The sequence below is a fragment of the Passer domesticus genome, chromosome 5 (assembly GCF_036417665.1).
Source record: "Passer domesticus isolate bPasDom1 chromosome 5, bPasDom1.hap1, whole genome shotgun sequence".
NCBI lineage: Eukaryota > Metazoa > Chordata > Aves > Passeriformes > Passeridae > Passer > Passer domesticus.
Window position 1 is genome coordinate 15,293,644 of NC_087478.1, and position 22,174 is coordinate 15,315,817.

The 22,174-nt window shown below is 35.2% G+C and overlaps 1 long non-coding RNA gene across 3 annotated transcripts in view; it reads left to right on the forward strand.

Annotated features, from left to right (window-relative positions):
* The window catches only part of LOC135301752 (uncharacterized), a 44,432-nt gene extending 22,961 nt beyond the window's left edge, over positions 1-21,471 (forward strand). For 2 of the 3 annotated variants that reach the window (XR_010363481.1, XR_010363480.1), the window contains exons 3-6: positions 3,759-3,883; positions 4,731-4,832; positions 13,364-14,316; positions 18,928-21,471. This is a non-coding gene — a long non-coding RNA (uncharacterized LOC135301752). The remainder of the gene's footprint in view (positions 1-3,758; positions 3,884-4,730; positions 4,833-13,363; positions 14,317-18,927) is intronic. The other variant, XR_010363482.1, reaches the window with a different exon arrangement.
* The last annotated feature ends 703 nt before the right edge of the window (positions 21,472-22,174 follow it).

Here is a 22,174-nt window from a genome sequence, read left to right on the forward strand (position 1 = left end):
TCGATCCCCACATGATCATTCAGATCATTAATAAAAGGTCTTAAACAGGACTGGCCCCAGTACTGTGCACTGGGGAATGTTGCTCTACAACATTACAGTTCTGACTGGAGAAGTGAAAATATGTTGCTGAAAATCTGGCAAGGAATTGCTAGATTTTGAGTAAAAATAGTAAGGATATGAGCAATCTGAAAGACAGCATAGCAACATCGCACTTCAGAAGGCAGTTGATTTGATTGGTCATGAACTTCTGTGAGTGTGACAACATTAGGATTTTTGTCAGACTAATAAGCAAGCAAAGAAAAACAAAGAAACAAGCAAAAACTCTACAACCAATCAAAGCATAAAAAATTGGCTTACTCTTCACTTCAACAGGACTCTAAATTTTATTTCTCCTTATTTGGTATAAACAGTTCCCCCCCCCTTCAAAATATATTTTATCCATCAGAAACCAAAATTTTAGTAAGACGAGTGGACAGCAGAGAATATTTTACCTTCTGCTCTTGCATCTCAAGATTTCTGGACCAGCTGGCCTTAGGGATTGTTTTGCTTCTTGGGTTTGGCTATAAAAAGAATATCAAAGTATGTTCTGCAAGTCAAATGACTGTACTTCAGTACAAGAATTACTCTTCTTTTTGTCTTAGAGAAACCTCTGACTCAATACACACAGCATCAACAGGACACCCAATATAAGGTTTTGTGATTTGCAGATACAAAACATTTTCAAGAAGTTCTGCAGGAAAAAAAGTAAAACATGGGAAACATAAATGAAATCCTCAGCCTTGAGAGGACAAAAGTGGAGATCTCTGAATGTGCTTCCAGATTTGAACACACCTGCTCTCAGTGACAACTGAAGCTGAGAGTTTCTATAGTAGAAGTTGGATTCCTGAAGACAAGAATGCAGTGAGTGTGCCGATTGTCTCCTTACTTATCTGAAATACTTCCTTTACTACAATGGAGCTGTTCAATCATGCAGTTCAAATGGTATCAAGATCACACTGCAGGCAATAAAGGGAAATCCTCCTTTTCTCTTGCAATAAAGACAAATCTGGCAAGGAGTTCTTGAAGTAATTTCCTTCTCTCATTCTGAATAGAGACCTCAAATGATGACAAAGGAAATTTGCATATATTAAGACAGTGAAAATTAGAGTCAGGATTTCATACTTGACCTAAAATGAAGTTTAAAGTAGATTTTTTTATTTAGAAATTATCCACTGTAACTTGCTATTAATTGTGTTACAGATATTTAATTTGCTTTTCCAACATTTTATATAATGGAAAATCTATAAAGTCCTCATATCATAATTAGAGGAATAGAAACTGAGTGAGTTTGGAAGATCATTTATTTAACTTAAAATTACAAGCTTAAACCTTGTATTAAAAATATAAAGAACTACATAAAATATCTTATGATGTTGGTATATTGTTAAGATTAACCATATTTGAGTTGTTTTACTGTTCTTTGGGAAGCAAGGGAAGAAGCATATAGCACATAGCATTTTAATATATGCAAGAAATATTGTAAGTACACTGTGACATGATGTAAATGTGCCTGAGTAAAATGAGCAGATGAAATTGTTTCATTATTGAAGGCTGTGTTTGACCAAAACTATGTATACATTTGGCCTTTTCCAAAAACTAGATCAGAGTAAGCATCAATTCAAGAATAAATCCAATTTTTAAAAAATCTTTCTTTATTCTATTTCACAATTTCAGTTTGCTCCTCCTGTATAACCAAACCTCCCTTTTAAAACCTGGTAGAATTTTGTGCCTTCAGTTCAATGTTTCCTCTTCAAGCATCAGAATCTGTGCTAACTCCTCCTTTTTCTTTCCTTTCCTGGACTCCAGCCAGTGAGTGTTCAATGATTTTTCATGCCAGTGTTTTTCACTCTGAATTGTCATTGCTCTTTAGTCTAATGACAACTTGGGCAGTTCCAGACCTTCAAGTTGAAGTAAGATGAGACAAATATATCTTATGATGTCCAGCACAGAGGTAACATGAGTTTAGGGTGGGTATAACACATGGGTTTGTGTTTGAATTTCACTAGTTAGAATTACTAGTCTCTTTTCCTTTTTTTTTTTTCTTTTTTTAAACTTTTCATGGTTTGGGGTTTTGTTTGTTTGTTTGTTTTTGATTGGAAACAAAGTAATCAAAACTGAATTTGGGGCAGAACCACAAAAGCACATAACAAAACATTTTATTATTTCTGAGAAAGGAAAATAAATTTATTTGGCTTGATTGAACACTTCATCAACTGTTCATTTTCGGTTTGGCTCACTGCAGTCACAAATATTCCAGACATTTAGTTGGTACCAGAGGAGACTTAAGGCTTTTGCTTCTCAACTCTTAGGGCTTCCAACAATTGAATTATGCTTTTCCAGGAACCTGCATTTAGTCTGGCTCAGAAAGAAAATAAATAAATTTTAAAAACCAGGAAAAAAAATAGATTTAATAGAATAATGGAATAAATTTCAAAATCAGACTGGCAAATTGGACTAGTACTGCCTGAAAAATGAGATGTTTAGATTTATTTCAGGTGCATTAAATCTTTAAGTCTGCTAATAATTTCAGGTTCAGATACTATTTCCCACTGACTACATACAATTCAAGAAAACAGGACAGAAATTAAACTAGGAAAGATGTATATTGAGGAGCTGATCTACCTATCCTAAATAAGATTAATTCAAGAAAAAATGGATAGGATTTTGAGGGAACATACTATTGACATAGAATAGAGTTAGGATGAGCTCAGTAATCTATGACTGGACTTCCCCAAAAGCATTTGCTTTAAAACTCTCGGGAAATCAAACTTATTTCCAGCTTCAAGTGAGAAAGATTTTGAGTATTTATTAGATGCAAATTTTGTTTTTCAGCTGCAATGTTCAGTACTCTGAAAGCAGAGCTCAGATATTAGTTAGGGTTTGAGCTATTAATTAATTAAAGCAATTAATTCAGAGCTAGTAAGGTATTTGATGGATTTTACTCTCTTCAGTGCATGAATTTTCAATAAGCAAGCAATGATTTTTCTGTAGTTTATTCAGTATTTTAAATTATTTTATATTTAAATATATTTTGATAATTCTTGGATGGTAAATGGCTTGGAAGGAGATAATTTGAAAATATGTATGTTTACCATGTGGTCTAGAAAAACACATTTTCCATACAGGTCAATCTTCTTTTCTACCTAAAAAGCTCTTATTCTTGATAGGAGAAGAAAAGATAGATTAAACTCTTTTTAGATATTGCACACTCAGAGATTTCTGTTGCTCTCACTTTTTGCCAAACTTTCTCACATACATCAGCAAACCAACAAATCTTTGAAATTTTAATAGTAATTAAATTCCTTTTTGCTGTTCAATAATTAGGGGAGAGTGAGAATTTCATGGGACCCACAAAGCTGACTTGAAAGACAGCAGAATGTATCTCCAACATAACCAGCTCTTGGAAAGTCATCTAAAACATCTTTTATCACTGCACTTTGTTATATTCTTTCTGAACAATAGACAAAAAAATTTAAATAATTTTATAATGATATGATATTAAAATCTCTCTATATATAGACTGAATATTGTACCTGTTTCTTTAAACACCTTTTCATTTGAACATCAAGTAACTGAATACTTTTAACTATGAGGGGATTTTCTGCTGACTTTTTCACATATAGAAACATGAAACAATTTATTCTGTAAAAGGATATTTTGTTCTGTCAGTATCTTTTCCAGTTTCCTCATTGTCCTAAGTTTTCCCTCTGTGTTTGCAGCACAACCTGCCTGTGTTGAGAAAAACCAGGACAGAGTTATTCTTGTGTCTCGACAGAGAAAGGATCCCAAACCAGATGTCTCCTCCTGAGATCTCTAATCTAGTGCTCAAGGCACACATGAAAAAGTGAGTTCTCTGCAAAATACAGTGGTCATCCTTTTTCCAAAAGCTTAGAGGTGTGACACAGAAATCTAAATCTCTGTGGGGTGAATAAATCTTTCACAGCTTGTAGGAGCTACTGCAGATAGAAAAATAAAGCAACAATGATACTTCCATCCATGCTTCAGAAGTAGTAATTCTTGCTGGGTTTTCACTTTTTAAAGAAATTATAAATCAGACCCCTTTTTTTTAATGAATGATTTTATATTCCAATATTTCTGAGATTTTTTTTTCTGCAATATTATTGACATAACCAAGCATACATTTTGCTCAGAGTTCTTCTTTCTGCTACTTTGATTAGAATTGCTTTTAATGAAGAGTTATTAAAACTAATGTTTTTATAAAAATAGTAAAAAATTACATATTGTGAAACTAAACATTAAAGCATCTAAGGCACTTGGTGAATCTGTCTTCTGATCTAGACGTGTCAAGTCTGTTCCTGTACAAAACAGATTGAAGGCATTTTTTAATTACATTATAATATTAAAAGTTCAAATATTGAATTGCATTTTGATATGTATGTAGATACATAATATGTACTAAATCGAAAAAGTTTAAAAAATTATTCAACAATTTCACCCATATCTTTTTGTCATTCCTTCCTTAGATATGTGATCCAGTGAAGGAAGCAGAGAGATGTTTTTGTTGTCATCTGACCATTTGAAGAAAAAACATTAAAATTTGTTTACTGATCTACAAAATCCTTGTGATGTTAATCATAAAGGCTACATCAATTTTCTTGTTTTTTCTCCATGGGAAATTGTGGAACTCAACTACTTTGTACATTTTTCAATATTTTTCTCTTCTCTCTCAGCACAGCTCTGTGGTAAAATCAACGTGGCGGATAATCCCCCACTATAAGAAAGCCCTTTAGATGCTGCAGATGAATGTTCAACATCTTCCACTACTGCTCTGAGTAAGTAATATTTTACTCACTTTTCTGTATTCAAACTCTGGCGAAGCCTTTCCTGACTTGCCTCTGTGCTACAGATCCAACAGTTACAATGAGTTAAATTGAATGAGAGGCTATTTTGAACAAAAGATGAGTAAAAGATTCAGGCTGTCCTTTTCTGATGATGGAAGCATACCTTTATGAAAGACCTGAATGGGATTTTTGTAAAATTCCATTATTCATTTCAGTGCAATAATACAATCACTGTACAGTATGAAGTCAGCAATCAATAGTTTAGCATAAAGCTTTGATGAACTGTTTCTTCCTGCTTCCAATTTATATCTTAAAGAGGAGCTTTGCCTGAGGAGTTCGCTGTGTCCAACTAACGCACCAATTAGCTACTGCGACAAGGTTCTGCATTATCAAAAATCAAAGCTTTCCATAGAGAATAATCTTCTTATTGTGGAAAGCTGGTCAGGGAGGAAGTCAATGAAAGACTAAGGATATATGCACTCAGTATTAATCTCAATGTAGATTATACACATTAAATAAGGATAGGAAGAGCATAGCCTCTGGACAGGACAGCAGGATCTTTTGAAGCAAGCTACTGAAAAAAAATCCACTTGAAATGTTTAAATGATTAATGCAAAACACTGCACACTGTGATTTCTTTCAAAAAAAGAGATTTTTACATCCTAGGATTTTGTTTGAGAAAGTGGTCTGAGTTATTAGAAAAATTATAAGGTTGGATTTATCTCTTTACTTATATTTTGATTAATAATTCTGTTGTTATAGTATTTTTAAATGTAGTCACTCCAGTTTTTAAAATACTATTATGCTTAAGCAAAAATACAATTGCAGAAATTGTAGTTCTCGGGTGGAGGGTTGACCTTTTATGTCTGTTAGAAGCCTGCCTAGCTTCTCTCTTACTCCCAATCCTCAAAAGGACAGGGGAAGAAAATAAGGTTGAAAACATTATGCCTCACGAAAACAGAGAGATTGCTCACTATTTACCATCATGGGCAAAACAGATCCACTTGGCAAAAATCAATTTAAGGTATTTTCATTTAAAATATACTCAGATAGTGAGGAACAAAAAAACTAAAACACCTTCCTTCCTACCTTTCCCCCAGACTCATTCCTTTATTCCTGACTCCTCTATTTCCCTGTCTCCAATGAATGCAGAGGGGTGGCAAAATGAGGGGTTGAGCTCAGTCCATTTCTCTCTGCTTCTCATTTCTCCTCCCACTTTTCCCTTGCACTAGTGTGAGTGCCTTCTGTGGGCTACTGTTTTTCAGGATAAAGCTGCTTCAGTCTGCTCTTTCCATGTGATCTAAGAAATATTCACCTACTCCAGTGTGTGTTCCTCCCTGGCCTGGAAGGATGACATCCTCCCCCTCCTTCTTCACTGACCTTGGTGTCTCAAACTTTTTTCCTCCTCACTTTTCATTGCCCTCTGTTTTTTTTTAATCCTTTCTTAGTGTTTTCCCAGACACACCATCAGCTTGGCTGATAGGTTAAGCCATGTCCTGTGGAGGGTGTGATGCAGAGCTGTCTGGATCTGGTCATGTCCAGCATGGAGCAGTCTCTGGATTCTGCTCAGAGAAGCCTCCCCTGAGGCTCCTTCCACTGCCAGCACCACGGACACGCCAATGTAGTGCACACAGTCACCAATGCTGCCTACTAATCTGCCCTTGCTCAGAGAGGAACATTGTAAAGCTGATGCTCTGGTCAAGGAAGATTGATATGAATCCCAAAGGCATTACAGAGCACTCAAAAAAAGCTTTTCTGACCAGCCCTCTGCCTCCTTCATCCTATGCTGTATAGAAAAGATCTGGCACATATTACCAGCATATGGAAAACCAGAGCTGTGTTCATGAGTTGCTACTTTTAAATGGGAAGAAACCTTTCTCCATTACCCTATTTGGCAGAATTCCTCAGTTTTGTGGTATTTATCTTCTGATGCAGAAAAAATAGGTGATTAACAGGAGCAGAATATGACAATCCAAATTATTGTGTGATCACACTAAAAAAATTAGAGCATTAGAGCTTCTAACACAGGGGGCTTGGGCTGAAATTTGACCTGTGTCTCAGAGCTGTGCCCCAATTAATGGGAATAAAATTAATGGGATTAGTTACTCCTGTTCTCATGGTCTGAAATCTGACCAGGTTAATACATAAATATTTTTTGTTTGAGTTCCTTTGCTATGAGTTTCATCCCTGTAAGTTTTGGAGTTCTCTGAACATAAATGTTTCACATGCTGATTTTTGACTTAATGTATTCCAAACAGAAAAAATATTTGGCAGATTACCCAAGAACTAGAATGTGCTTACCATGAAAATTGAAATCAGTCTCTGGCAGATCGCATATCTAATGGTGAAACGAAGGAAAACTAATTGTTAGGAAACGTGAGCGTGAAGATTTCCCATTAACTCACTCACACAACTGGAGAAGAAGGGTTGCTTTACTTGCTTAAGAATTTCCCATGTTTGATATACCCTGGACTGGAAAGCATGTTTTGACAGTGATGAGGTAACGCTTCTCAATAGAGTCTGGACAATTTACAAAATCATTGTCTTTCCTTGATATAAAAAGGAGGTCAACTGCCATCATTCTTCTTGTATGTCTGTTAATTCCCTGGGCAGTTTGCAGTAAATTTCCTCTTCCTGCTCTTTAGTTGTGTGAAGCATTAGACTATTTTTGGGACTATGTGATGCTGGCTTATATGTACCAACAGAAAACTTTATTTTGAAGGGAGAAATATTTTCGATTACACTTGTAATCGAAACTACAAGTAAAGCAGAATCTTTACTTGTAGTTTCCAACAGAATAAAAGGTGTGATTTATTTCAGATAGTAGGACAAGGACTCGTACTTTACACATTCAAGGCATAACTAGATCTTATATTTTTCCTTGGTCTCTAAGATATTCTGTTATGTTTATTAATTTTCTAATATTTAATGTTTGTTCACTGTAAACTTAAGGCACCCACAATCTTTTTATTCCATGAGAACCCAAAACAGAGTCAAACATTATGTTAATGTGACAAAGAGAAAGTTACTGCTTTCTTTTTTTGTCTTCAGGCTTCCAAAATATTAGCAACCTATTTTTCCAATGCCTTGACCTGCTTTGCACTTGCCCAAGTAGGATTAAAATTACTGGAGAGAGTAATTTTATAGAAGTGTGTATATTTACCGAAAACACAAAGACAACCTAGGGACCTGTTTTCCGTCTCTTTTATGTTAAAGCATAATATTTAAATAATTTCTAGCTCAGACATTATCAAATTAATTTCTTAACTTTTCTAAAAATATGTTTATCAAGTGAAACCAAGAAAAATCTCTTCTGTTGGTTCATTAACCCATGGATCAGTATACTGTGATAATTTACTTGTTCAACCTAAACAAAATTGCTTCACTAAATCAACTCACAAGGTTTCTACCAACATAACTAGATCAGTTTCTAAATAGTTTTTCTTTTAGATTGGTACAATTCTTTAATATACACACACATGGATATCTGTGTGCAGTAGACATTTATGAAAATGTTATTAAGAAGCATGTTTTATTCTGAATTATAATTCAGATATCTCTATATATTTTTTGTGAAAAAGTGCATATTTGTTCAGATTAGATTTACGTTTATGATGCTTTAATCATAAATGATTAATGATTTCAAGGGAAGGATTTTACTCCAAAATAAATCACTAAGGTACTTTTAAAGGCATCAATTGGATTTGGCACAAGGTGTTTTTGAGAATATATAAAAACCAAATTACATGTGAAATGGCAAGTGAAATGAATTTACAGATGTCTGAAAAACAGAAGGTTGTCTAACAATTCCCCATGTTTACTAACCACTTTGCCTAAGACATATGTTCTTTCTTGGAAAAAAAACAAACCAAAACTATGCCTGCCAGTCTGGGTTCAGCACATGGACAGGGCTGTGTTTGAAAGCCTTTAATGAAGGTGAGAAGGGAAATGTTAGGCACAGGCTCATGGTGCTCTCAGGACAATTCTGAAGTCTCTTCTTATCCCTGGATACAACAGAATAATTTGCATTTATACAGTGGAAAATCCATCCTGTCTTTCAAACAGGGATAAGAGAGGGAGCCTTGAAGTCTGGGGCTCTCATTAGGGCTTGGCTTGATTCACCAGAGATTGACACTGTAACATTGTATTATCTTATTTGGATGAAAACAACTTACAATTTAAAAGTTTTTTTCCAAAGAGAAAACTAATGATAAAAAAAATCAGAATTAAGGAAATCCTTCAGAAGTCAAAATACCACTAGCATATGCTGGAAAATTGTTTAAGGTGCTTGAGAAATACATACTTTTATAGCATGTTTTTCATGTTGCATTGGTTAAGTGAATCAAAATCATATCTCTGTATGGATGAATTGCTCCTTCTCTTGCCTGAAATTGTTTGGGATTACTCAAGCTTTAGGAGATCTCTTTTTTTTTTTTTTTTTTCATTTCTGTGTACTTAAAACCAGGATGAACAGAAGTAATGACAGAGACCTATAATATTCACTGCATGCCCTTTCCCAGCTGACTGATTACTTTGAAACCATTCCCAGCACTGCTGGCTATGCCCTTTAAGCAAACTCTGAAAAAGTAGACAATGCCTACACTTCCTGAAGAGCTACTTCCCTCTATGATTCTTTTATTCCAATAAAGATACAAGGTAAATACAAAACGAGGGGCAAACAGAAATACAGATCTTCACTCTCCACCTCAGTACCTACAATTTCTCCTTGCTTATTTTTCAAAACACTTTTTTCGCCTTACCTGGAAATGATTATCCAGAAATAAAAGCTAAATGAAACATTAGTAGGTCACAGAAACTGTCAGAAGCCAGTCTCTTCTTTAAAATAGCTGCTGTCCAATGTTTGCTATTGAAGTCTACAGTGCCCATGGTTTGCATGTTTGAATGCCCTGCTGGCTCTCCAGAGCAGAGCAGCAGGTGGAGCACAAGGAGTGTAACTTACATAAAGGCACGAGCCAAACAAAGCTGCTTGGTCTAATTTTAAGCTTACAAGAACTGAAAATGTTTCTTTTAAATATATAGGTTAAGTTTCTGGAAGTATAAAGGATCTATTCCATTTTAAGAACTGATAAAAAAGTTCACCATTTCAAAACAAGTTATTAGTATTTTTGTTGTAAATTAAGTGTTTGTTAAACATTAAAAACAGCACTGCTTAGACTTGTCCTTTGAAAAATAGACCTGGCCATTTGGATTTCCAATGGATTTCCAACCATTTGTAGCCTTAAAAAAATCTACAGGGTTTATAATATCTAATGATTTTTTATAAGATAGTTGCATAAAGGTTTTTGGCATTTTCAAGGAAATACACATACAGAAAAAAACACTGTATCCTACTACAAAAATCACACAAATTCTAAAGAGTAAATTACTTGTTCTTTGATTATGTATGGCAAATTTTCCACCATGTGTGTGTTAAAGAACTCAGTTGTGCAAACAGTTTCACTATTCTTTTTAAAATTTCCAAGTGATACAGGACTTCTTATCTAAAAAGTATTTACTTTATTTTCACAAAATGAAAAGTCTGTGAAAAATTAATTGGTGTTATCCTTGAATAAAGTATTGCATCTTTTTCCAAACTAATCTCTCATAATAAAAATTTGCTGTATATGAAAATCACTCAGCTTTGCTTGTAATATCACTCTGTTCTTATAAATGGCTAATGATGACGTAGAACATAGGCAATACTGAGAATACTGGCTGTTATCATTATCTACATAAATTTCATCTATTTAAATTTTTAGTTTATGCCAAGGAAAATGAAATTTTAGGGATTTAGGAGCTACAAAAATATGTGTATATACAAACACACCTGGACTCGCACACCACTTGTTCCATTGACCCTAAAATCCATTTTGATAAAACTCTGGATATGTTTGTGCACAATATAATCTTTACATATTTTCACAGCAATGACCCAATGATCTTTCCTCCTCAAAACCTTCCACTTTTAGTTAAAAATTTGAGTTTAGGTGTGGATTGCTACTTATTAGAGAGGTATTACTTCTGAGGTTTTTTTTCTTCCCTGCAAAGGAGGAAAGTGTCACATACACAAAGCAACCATAGGTAATCTTCCACCTGTGCAAAATGAATGCCCAAAAAGTCTGAAAATCCTAGCACACTGGCATTTTCAAACTCTGTTCTTACAGTCATGCTGCACAAGTTGGGGTTTTTAGCATTTTATACTGATAACACTACCAATAAATTTCTGAGTTCCTTTGCAAGATTGGACAGTTATCATATAAACTTCTGTGTAAACTAAACCAACATAAACAAACAAAAAAAAAAGATCTCCACGGTGCCCATCTCAACAATTCACAATACTTAGATCAAGCCGAGAGGAACCTCATATAGACACGGAAGAAGTTGAAGTATTCACTGTTGTAATTAAGCTTCAGAACAAAATACTGAGTAAGACAAAAAAAAAAAATTTCAAATAGAGCTGAGGATAAGGGCAGGATTTAATACCTCAATGTCAAAACATTTTCAGGCAAGTTACAATAACTGGGAAAGGAGTCTTTAAACCTAAGAAATTAATGGTTTATATTTTGAGGAAAACCCCAACATTTTAAGAAAGATATTTACAATCAGGACTCTGACTTCATTTTAGCTCTGGTTTCTTATGGTGTCACAGTATAACAGCATCACAGACATTACAGTATCTTCTTATGTACTATGATTTTTATTTTTAAAGTCATATATTATTCCCTTATAATAAAGGCTGTATTACTTAATTTTCCCAGCACAGGTTTTGCTTAGAAATGCAATGCTGTGGTGATGCTTCCCAAACTAGTGTGTAGATACAAACACTTTAAAATGTTATTTTTTTAGGTGTCCAGTAATAAATCTTTTCAACATACAACAAACAATTTCTTTCACATCATTAAAAGCAAAAGAACATTTTTATATGCAGGCTACTTAGAAAGTAACCTATATGCAAGGAAATCCTCAATTCAGTTGATTGCATTAATTTTATGTCACAACAAAAAGGTAATCACTTCAGAATTATTCATGCTCTTGTTTTTAAATGTTCTTTCTATGCTCCCAGACATTCAATATAATGAATACTAATGGTTAGATTTATTGCAGCCGATTTTCTAGGGATGTTATTTATTAAAAGATCATAATAATTCAAACACAGCAAAAAAGTCCACAGATTTAGATTTTATTATTTCATATGTTATGTGAAGCAGAAAAAAAAAATGGGCAGACAGCACAGATGTTCTGTTTCGAACTCTCAGTTTTAAGTTTGTCCTAAGTTTTAAGTTTGAGAACTTAGAGCTCATTTGAAAATATTGAAAAAGTTTGTTCTGTCCTTGAAGTGTCAATTGGCAATTTTAGGGAAGACCTTATATGTTCTTCTACCCTTTTGTTTAGTAGTAAAGCAGCATAATACCACTACATTTTAATACAAATCAAAATGTCACAGAACTGTACAATGTAAAGCATTTTCATCTCTGTAAATGAAATTATATGAATGACATGTCTCCACTTAATCTTTTTTCTGGTTTGTACTTTTTGCTTGTTCAGTGATCCACACAAACATGCATTTTCTCCTAGTTAAATCGCCTGGTCTAACCCTCAAGCTATTTGTTCCAATTTCTTAGTCTTTGTCTGTTGTTCTTCAAATACTGTATTTGAAGAGCTACAGGCACAGACTAAGGAATACACAGGGTAAATACATACTGTTTAACATTGGGTAGTTTTGATTCATCTTGCTGAACCATAATTTTCAGACAAAGGAAAATATTGGCTTAGGCAACTTGATTTTCAACTGTTCTATAACCTTGAAACCAGAGCACAAGGTTCATGTGTATGTGTGAATGTGCATACTCCATGTGATATCCATGATAAGACTTTAAGCAAGTGAAAGCCAATATGTGAGAGAAATACCTATTTTTTGAGAGAAATACCTATTTATTTCCCTGCTGCTCTAGTTTCTGCTACTTTGTGTTTTTCATCATAGGATTCAGTCCCACAGAGCACATCACCTTTAACAGACTGCTGAGTTACTAGATAACAGCATGTGCCAATTTAAAATCAATCAGGTCTGTGTCTTACCATGCTCCCTTTCCTTCTTTTACTGCTTCTCATGAGCAAAGGTCTAGTTAAATTATGGCAGCAGCTGGCAGGGAATGAGGAACAAGTTTCCTTAATGATGAAACTGAGACAGCAGTTTAAAGCAGACCAAGGAGTTCCCTCTGAGGGATTGAAACAAGAACATCAGCAATGGATGCAGATCCACAGGCACATTAGCTGAAGGTGAATGACCTTTTGGCATCCTAGAAGGAAGTTCTCTCACAGTAGGGCCTCTTTTATTAGTGAGACATCTCTGTCAGGGAAGGAAATTGTTCAAGATGACACTTCTGCAAGCCTCCTTATGTTCACAAAAAGCAGTCATTGTTATTTCCTGCTTAGTTGTGTGCCAGATATAATGGCTGTTCGTCTTTACAGGTATTCCCACCTTCTCCTTGTATTATGGCTATCTGAATTTATTCTTCTTGCAGCCTTCACAGAAGAAATTGAAATATTGAAAGCACTGCAGTGGACAGAGAGTCAGGATGGCCAAACAGGCAGGAAGATGCTTTCTTAAGAGATGCAGGGAGAAAGCTGTGTAGGAAAGCAGCAGAAGAATTACAGAAGTGAGACTGAATGAACCTGAAAACTGTCATTTTTTTAAAAAATGAAAAGAAACAGAGCATTCATCCAAGATCTGGGGCATCTGCATATGTCTACCTTCTTTGCTGCACATCTGCATTTAGATCTTCATTTCCCATACCATGATAAAGTAGTGTAACATTAGTTGTCATGAACTGGACTTTACTCACAGATTGAAGATTTCACTTTGACTCTGAGCACCTAGCTTGATTTTGAAAGGGTAACTATTAATCCACTATTTGAACCCTAATTTTTCAATGGGCATATCTGTCTGTGTGTACTAATATCTGACATTCTTACAAATACTAATGCCCAATATCAACTTAGTTGAAAATATGAAAAGCTGTAATTCCTGGATTTCACTGTATTATGCAGTGATAGACTTGTCAGAGGACTACACAGACCTCTTGTTTCTACTGCCCAAGGTTACACATGCAAAGTAACATGCCACATGACAAAGTAACTTGTGGTCTCCCAGCTGAATAAACATCCATCTGGGAGCAGAAATAAAACGGCAGAATAAAACAGCAGAATAAGACAGCAGAAAAAAAGTTTTGCTAAAATGAAAATTTTTCATTTTTTTAACACCAAGACTTAATTCACTGAAGATTTTTTCAGAAGAAAATTGAAATAAATTTTGCGTTTTGTACTTCATTTCTCTAAAATCAGATTAGAGAATGTTTGAATGGGGAAGGGCAACTAGAACTGGGAAGAGCTGAAAGAAGCTGGAAGATAAAGCTGGAGTTTACACCAAATTAATCAGGCCTAGAACTGGATGCAGATGTTTACAAAGGAAGCCCAGGTGAGCAGAAGGCTGGCAAGGTTATAATCTTGAGGTTATTGTGCCTCCACAGCCCAAATGTCTGTGTCTAACTATTCTTCAGATGTTAGCAAAAGCCTCAAATTTCTTTATGCATTGCAGCACATTAATGTCAATAACCTACTATTGTCTTTTATGACAATTACCTGAAGTCAAAGAGTTAAAATTTTTCAGTCCAGTGGTGGACAAATTATATACACGATTGTGCTTGTTTTGGCTGGGGTAGGGTTAATTTTCTTCACAGTGGCTGGTATGGGGCTGTGTTTTTGATTTGTGCTGAACACAGGTTGATAATACAGAGATATTTTTGTTATTACTCAGCAGGGCTTGCACAGAGCCAAGGCCTTTTCTGCTTTTTGTGCTTCCACTTTGGTGAGGGAGTTGGGGGTGCATGGGAGGTTGGGAGAACACAGCTAGGACAGGTGACACAAACTGACCAAAGTGATTTTCCAGACTATGTGACATCATGCTCAGTATATAAAGCGGGGATACTGAGGAAGTGGGGATAATGAGGAAGGGGGGATGTTTGGAGTGATGGTGCATTGGCCTTGCGATGGAGCCCTGATCTGGGGATGGCTGAACACCTGCCTGCCTGTAAGAAGCAGTGAGTCAGCCTCTTGTTTTGCTTTGCATCTGTGCATGACTTTTCCTTTCCCTCTTAAACTGTCTTTATCTCACCCCAAAAATTTCCTATCTTTTACCTTTCCAATTCTCTCCTGCTGGTGGGGCAGTGAGCAAGCAGCTGTGTGGTACTTGGTTGCTGGCTGGGGTTAAATCAAAAAAATTATGTATTATGAGGTATAATCATAATACACCCTTTTCCTAAAGTTTGTTCTTTAAAACAGAAGGAAAACGGATGTTATGTTTAATATTAGAATGCATTCATTGCACAGCAAAGATGTCCCCAAAATTTAGATATTGACCTCTTACAATCATGCATTTTCATGTCTTGTTCCAGTGTATTTTGTGGTAACACTTAATTTACAAGTCCAGGTAAAACCACTTCAGTGAAATTCCTGAACCTTTTCTTCCATGAACCTGTGGCAGGGTTGACTTTGCAGCAATGCCTTTACTCTGTAGAATCCTTACAATTTTTGTTTTCGGAGGTTGGAATATATATATATATATATATAAGAATGCACAGGCTGGCAGGAGACTTAAAGAAAGGTTTCATCATACAGCTGTGTCAAATGTCACTGACACCAAACTTTCTACATTTCTACATTTCTACATTTCTACATTTCTACAAATATACTACCCCTTATGTTCTTAAGAATGGTACAGAGATGAAATACTATTTCTGAAAAAAATATATACAAAAAATCCAGGAGAAGTTTTTTTCTGAATCAAAACATATTCTGAAGTCAGAGGGATTTGAACTGTGCAAGTAAATGAGCCATGAAACCTAAGCAAGCAAAGAGGAGAAAGCAAAATATTAACTTTTTGCTCATTAAGGGATCAGATATTCTGTGCAGTGAATGTAGGGATAGTTCTGTGAAAATTGCAGTTTATTTTCTGCAATTTAGTTCTGTATCATAATACATTTGTATACAGCAGCCAAATTAAGCCAGTACTAACAAACTTAATTAAGACAATCAGTACTTTTCTGATTTATATTTTACATACTGCATATTTTTATGTATAAATGATGTTTGCATCTGCCTGATACACAGTTGTATGGCACCCTACCACTTGAAATAGACATTTTGAAGCTTCCACAAAGTAGGCAATGGTGTGAATCAAAGTTATTCCTGAAATTCAAATTTTTCCATAGGCACTCCTAATTTCCTGTTTAGACTGTTTGCCTGTCTGGTGTGTCAATATGCTCTGCTCAGGATGAGACTGAAGAGTGCAGGCAGAAGAGAAGGTATAATAGGCCCTGAAACTCATCTCCTTAAAATGGATGCATTTCTAATTGCTGCATTCACAGCTCATAAACCTGGGAAGCTTAGGAGAGTTTTAGGCTCTGAACAAATCTACTTTAGAGTAACTTTTAAATTAATAGAAAAAAATCCACATGCATGAGAACATAGTAAAATAATTCCCATTTTAGACAGTTGTGTGTATGTATGACTAAAAGAACCAGCACATACTCTGAAAGAGTGAAATATCATCCAAATTTATAAGAAGAGCTGAAATTTGAAGACCATGAAGACTCTAAAAGGGCCTCTCTCCTGCAGACCCAATATTCTAATCCTCTTGACAGCTGCAGGGACTTTTGTTTCCAATATAATTTGACTTCTGAAAATACAAGCCACAGTGCTGAAATGGGGAAGAATAATGAAGAACTTGTTGGAATTACATCCTTTCCTTTCAAAGACATGAAAGGACCTGTAGAAGATTTTCAACCATTACCCTGATAGCAATTAAACCAATGTTTCTTGAAAATCAATAGTGTGATAAACACAGAGAATGGAGACCCAAAATTCTTGAATGACTGTTTAAAGCTCTTTCCTTATACTTTGCACAACTAACAGTAGTGCGTGAAATCTCTATTTCTGTGAATAATTTTTAAAACCACAAAATCACAGGATCTTTCTTATGCTGCAGTGACCAAAACTCCCACCAGCACTCGAGGGGGGGCCATCCCAGTGCAAAGCAGACAGGGACAATTCCCTCCCTTGCCTGGCTGGCAGTGCTGTGCCTGATGCCCCCAGGACATGGGAGGGTGACCCTTCTGGCTGCCAGGGCACTGCTGACTAAAGTTCGTCTTTCCAGCATCAAGGATCCCCAGATCCCTTTCCATACTGCTTTCCAACCTTGGTACTGCTTTCCAACCTCTCATTTCCCAGTCTGAACATACAGCCAGGGTTGCCCCATCCCAGGTACAGAATCCATCACTTTGCTTTTTTGAACTTCACATGGTTGGTGATTGTGCAGTCCTTTAATTTATTACGGTCTCTCTACAGAACATCCATGGGAGTCAACAGCCCTTCTTCTTTTGTATCATCTGCCAACTTGCTTAGTATCCCTTTGAGTCCCACGTCCAAGTTGTTCATGAACATGTGGAAGAGGCAGCCATTAGAGTTCCAGCCTGCCACTCCCTGTAGACTGGTATTTTAGGTCCTGTATTGGCAGTAAATACTGTTGGGAGGAAAGGATTAAAAGGGGAAGAATGGCAAAGAGGATGGTAAATTCACTCAAGTGGCCTTTCAGCTGGGAATATTAAAGCCTGGAAAGCATCAATGTGGGAAAACTCCATTTATTATGCCTAACACTCTGTATCCTCTGTCTGTTTTGAGAGGGAGAATTCCTGTGTAGAGACAATGCTCTCTCACTGACATGCTTGAGCCAGCTTTTGAGAGAGATCAAGAGCTCAGAGTGTGACAAGCTGTGGTGTGTGATGAGGCCCTTGGACAGATGGGGGCAGGCAGCAGAGCCTGCTAGGATGTCCCAAACCTGACGGTGCCTGTGGCCCTGCTCTGTGTGTCTCTGCAGCCTGGCATGGGCTGGGGAGGTTCAGTCAGAGAAGTAATGAAATAAACCTACTCTGCATTTCAGCTGTGGTCCTGTGATCACCCTGGTTACCTGCATGTGTTGACTCACACAAATGCCAAGGCTGTGCAACTTGTTGGACCAGAAAGAAGAATTTAAAAAGGGGGTTTGCCCTTTCTAAATGTGTTGTGACCACTGGACTATGTGCAATTAAAAGAAATGTACTGAAACCTCACTGCTACTTACTTTGGTGATGGCAGAATTTAGGTTTTGAGTAATAGAATAGTCCCCTATCTCTACAACACATTCGCCTGCAAGGCAGAATATAATTGTCTTCTCTCTGGTATTAAGACTCACCTTTTGTAATTTATCTTTGACCTAAATTTCCCTGATCAGCAATTGAATGCTTACATTTTATTAACCAAAGATTCTTCCTAGTAAATGTATTTGTTTGTTTGTTTTTTAATGCCTGCAAAAACAATATGTCTTCCATTCCATGTCTAATTTATTTATTTTCATGTAAACACTGAAAAAATATTATTGTATGACCAGTCTTCCTCTGTTTTTGAATGATAATTTGAGTTATATCGGCAAAATGTAATAAAGATAGAAGGTCTAATACACTTTAAAATCTGCATTGAAGTAATCCAGTTTCAGCAAAATCAATTATTTCTACACAAATGTTAATCCTTTCTAGGGTAGTTAATTCTTAACCATCTTGGAATCTTTAAACTCTGTTTAACTATGCAATTTTAGTATTTTTATATTCTCAGAATTCTCCTTGATGCGTGAGATATCACATTTGCTATATTTCTTAGCTGTCATTTCACAGAGGAAAGAAGTACTTTAATTACTCATAGTTATTAATAACATATTTTAGTAACCAAAATGGACAAAATATGTCTTCCAAGAGGTTAGAATTGCTATTGAGAACTGCATCATAGCCAAATCATCAACATGGCACTGATTCTCAGGTGGATATGCAGGTATCTGAAAGGCAGTCATTAGATCAGATACCTCCAGGAGTAGAAATTGCTGAGACTGGCAGTAGGTCACCAGGTCCAAGGTGTCTGAGGGTGAAAGCTGAACCAGTCTGCTGAGGGACTGCTAATTATTAAGGAAATAACATACTGTATTGCTGTTTCTCTCTGCCCTCAGGGAAAAGTCAGCACCAGGGCCCCGTCAGAGATAAATGGCTGTTAAGATCTGCCTGCAGAGAGATTCAGCATGTGGAGGTCAGTCTCAAGCAGGTGATTTTGAGATGAGGTGATTTTTTATTTCCCTTCTGAGAAGGCCATCCAGCAAACTGATGTCTGAAGAGATACCCTGTTTCCCTTTGCTAACTCAGCATGAATGGTGGATTATTACACAGTTAAGTACAGGCATTTCACTCACATCTAAGGACAGCTCACACCACTCAGTGGGAAATATTATTTTCCTCTTCTGGTAACTTAAGCTACGATATTAAAAAAAAAAATCAGTACTTGAATTATAGAAAATCTGCAATGCACAACTGGAAAATAAATCAATAAAATATCTTTCCTAACAAAATATGCAGTTTATTACAACACTGGATACTATATTGCTTTTTCCTGAATAGAAAGAAGGTGGATGTCTCTGTTTCATATCAGCATATTTCTATCTTGCAATAAATTGTATCTATAAATTATTTATACCGTAACTTGTCAACAGAGAAACAAGCAATGTGTGTTTATATATAAAGGGAATGTACATGTATTTGTACTATGAAAGTAAAAGAGGGGTGGCAGATGACCAAAAGGATATATAAGTTAAATCTTCTGCATAGCAAGTCAAAGAAAAAAGGAATACCAGGAATAATAAAAAAGTATTTGACCTAGAAATTAACTATAATTTTATAATAGCCATTTTAAACACACTCATGAAATTCCCTTAGTCTTCTGTAGAAAGAGGTTAATTGTTTTTCAGAAAACTCTCATGAGGTATTATTAAAATGGGGCATTTAGTAGACAGCTAACAGTAAAAACAAATATATATGGCAGTTCACTTGTCATAGAGAAATTGCATAAAATTGATCAATTATTTCTGATCAGCAGAAAATTCAGGTAAAAAATTATACCTGCTAGGCAGACTTTTTAGGTAAAACTCAAGAAGTTACAGAAAGGGCAAAATAAAAATATTGTATGTGAAGTAATATAGATTCTAAGTCTATGTCTAGGCAAGCAACAAATCAAATAATGCTGTGGTTGACTTGCCTCTGAGCTATATTCTTGAGAAATACAACATTCTGGCACGCGGACCAATATTTCTATGCACAATCAGCCATATCCCACAAGGAATACACAGTATTTGATGTAAAATCAGATACACTATTCTTCACAGTGGATGAATTTTCGTTTATGTCCACTGACTATTTCACTAAAGTAAAAAATCTCTGGAAGAAAAATGTTGCAAATTATTAAAACATTGCTCTTAAAATGTCTCAGAGGCTTTTCTCCTCTTATTCTTTGTTCTTTAGAAATGAATAGTTAAACTATGAACAATTAACATGACTGTATTTTAGCTAAGAAAAAAGAATTAACTTGAAAAGCTAGACCCATAGCATTAGATCTAGAACTCATTTCTCAGATAGTTACTACTAATAATATATTGTTTTCACTCCATAATAAAAATCAAATGCAGATTTTACTCTAACAACAGAGTCTTGAGTGCACAGCAAAACATAAGAATAATGTGCTGATACTTCTCTTTTCTCTTGTGTTGTTATAATTACGGAAAACACAGCACCTTAATGTCAGTTTTCGAAATTTGCATCAGCAAGTAACATCCTGATAGGAGGACTGATTTTAAGAGGAATGGGTCAAATAATCTACTTGAACATATCAACACTCACAAATAATATATCTTTTCTTTGTATTGAAATACTTTTTTCAATACAGATGTTATTTACAATTTTTGTTAATATTCTGTTTGTGCAATTTAGAGTCCATCTATTAATTGAGGATAATTTCTTGCACAGCAAGAAAAGCTTATAAATATTATGTGTTATAAACATTGTTGTAAATATAAATGCAGTAAATGGATCAAAGAAACTTAACATGATTTTCTTCAAGAGTAAGAAAAAAGTACTGAAATTGGAAAAAACCCAGATTTACCATATGAATTTAAATGATAATAATTATGAAGGCCTATCATGCTGATTGTTGGAGAATTACTACAGTGAAAGTGTATCCTAAAAGACTCTCTGTGAAATTTTCATTTTTATCTAGTGTAATAGGCTGAATTTTAATGCCAACAATATAGATTATTCCAGTATCATTCTCAGTGAAACAATAATTTCTCAAACACTGATTTTGAATATAATAATTTCTGTATTAGTACTGTACTTGCAATAGAAAACAAAGTGTGAAAGAGACTGCAAATGATGGTGGCAATGGCAGTCTTGAATTTCTCTATATAGTTGTTGAAATAAAGAAAATCCACAACTTGGAGCTACTTTGATCCTTGGTCTAGCAGGACCTGCAGAACAACTGAAATAACAGCTTTTGCTGAAAATAAAATGTTTATGGACATGAATCTCCATTTAGGTTTTCCCAAGCTTTTGGGCTGTGATTCCACAAATTAATGTATTTTATTCAGTTTTTTCCTTTATGTCACACATACTGTCTGTTTTTGATGATGCAGATGTACATTAGTACTGATCCTATCAATAAAGTATTTATCAAACAACTCTTGGTAGAATATTTTTGTATGAGTCAAAAAGTATTCAGTCATCTTTTAAACCCCTCAAACAGCACTTGGCATTTAGTTTTGACAAATATGATTAAATTATAAGTCTTGTTACCTTTAGTTAGCCAAATTTAATAAAGTTCTTTTCTATTATTTGCTTTCTATTGATTGTAATTATTCTGAACTAGTATATTCTAGGAATGTAATTCTTCATATAAAAATTTGACCAAAGCTTTCCAAGAAATAAGCAGAGAATTTTGATTCCTATTATTACATCTAATTGAAATCTCCCATTATTTTTCATGCTTGTGTAAGAACAGGCTCAAAGAAAATAAAATTATATGAAGCTATGCAATTAATGTCAGTTACATTTTAAGTTTCATATGACTGATTCTAAAGAACTTTCATTCTTTAGATTTCTGCAGAGGGCTCACTTCAGTGTTACTCGAACAAGAAGGCAGTGGCATAAAAAACTGAATATTGTGTTTGGAATCCTGTTCTTCAAACTACACTTTTCAGAGTTGTGATATGACTTTACTGGGGATATGGTTTCTCCTCTGCATTTTTTATTTTTTAGTTTCAGAGGTTAGGAAGCCTTCCTTGGTGGTAAGACAAACCTCTTTGCATGGAGATTCAACAGATCTAAGCTTTGAACTACAGGAAAGATAGGTGCAGCATAGAGATTGATACTAATTCC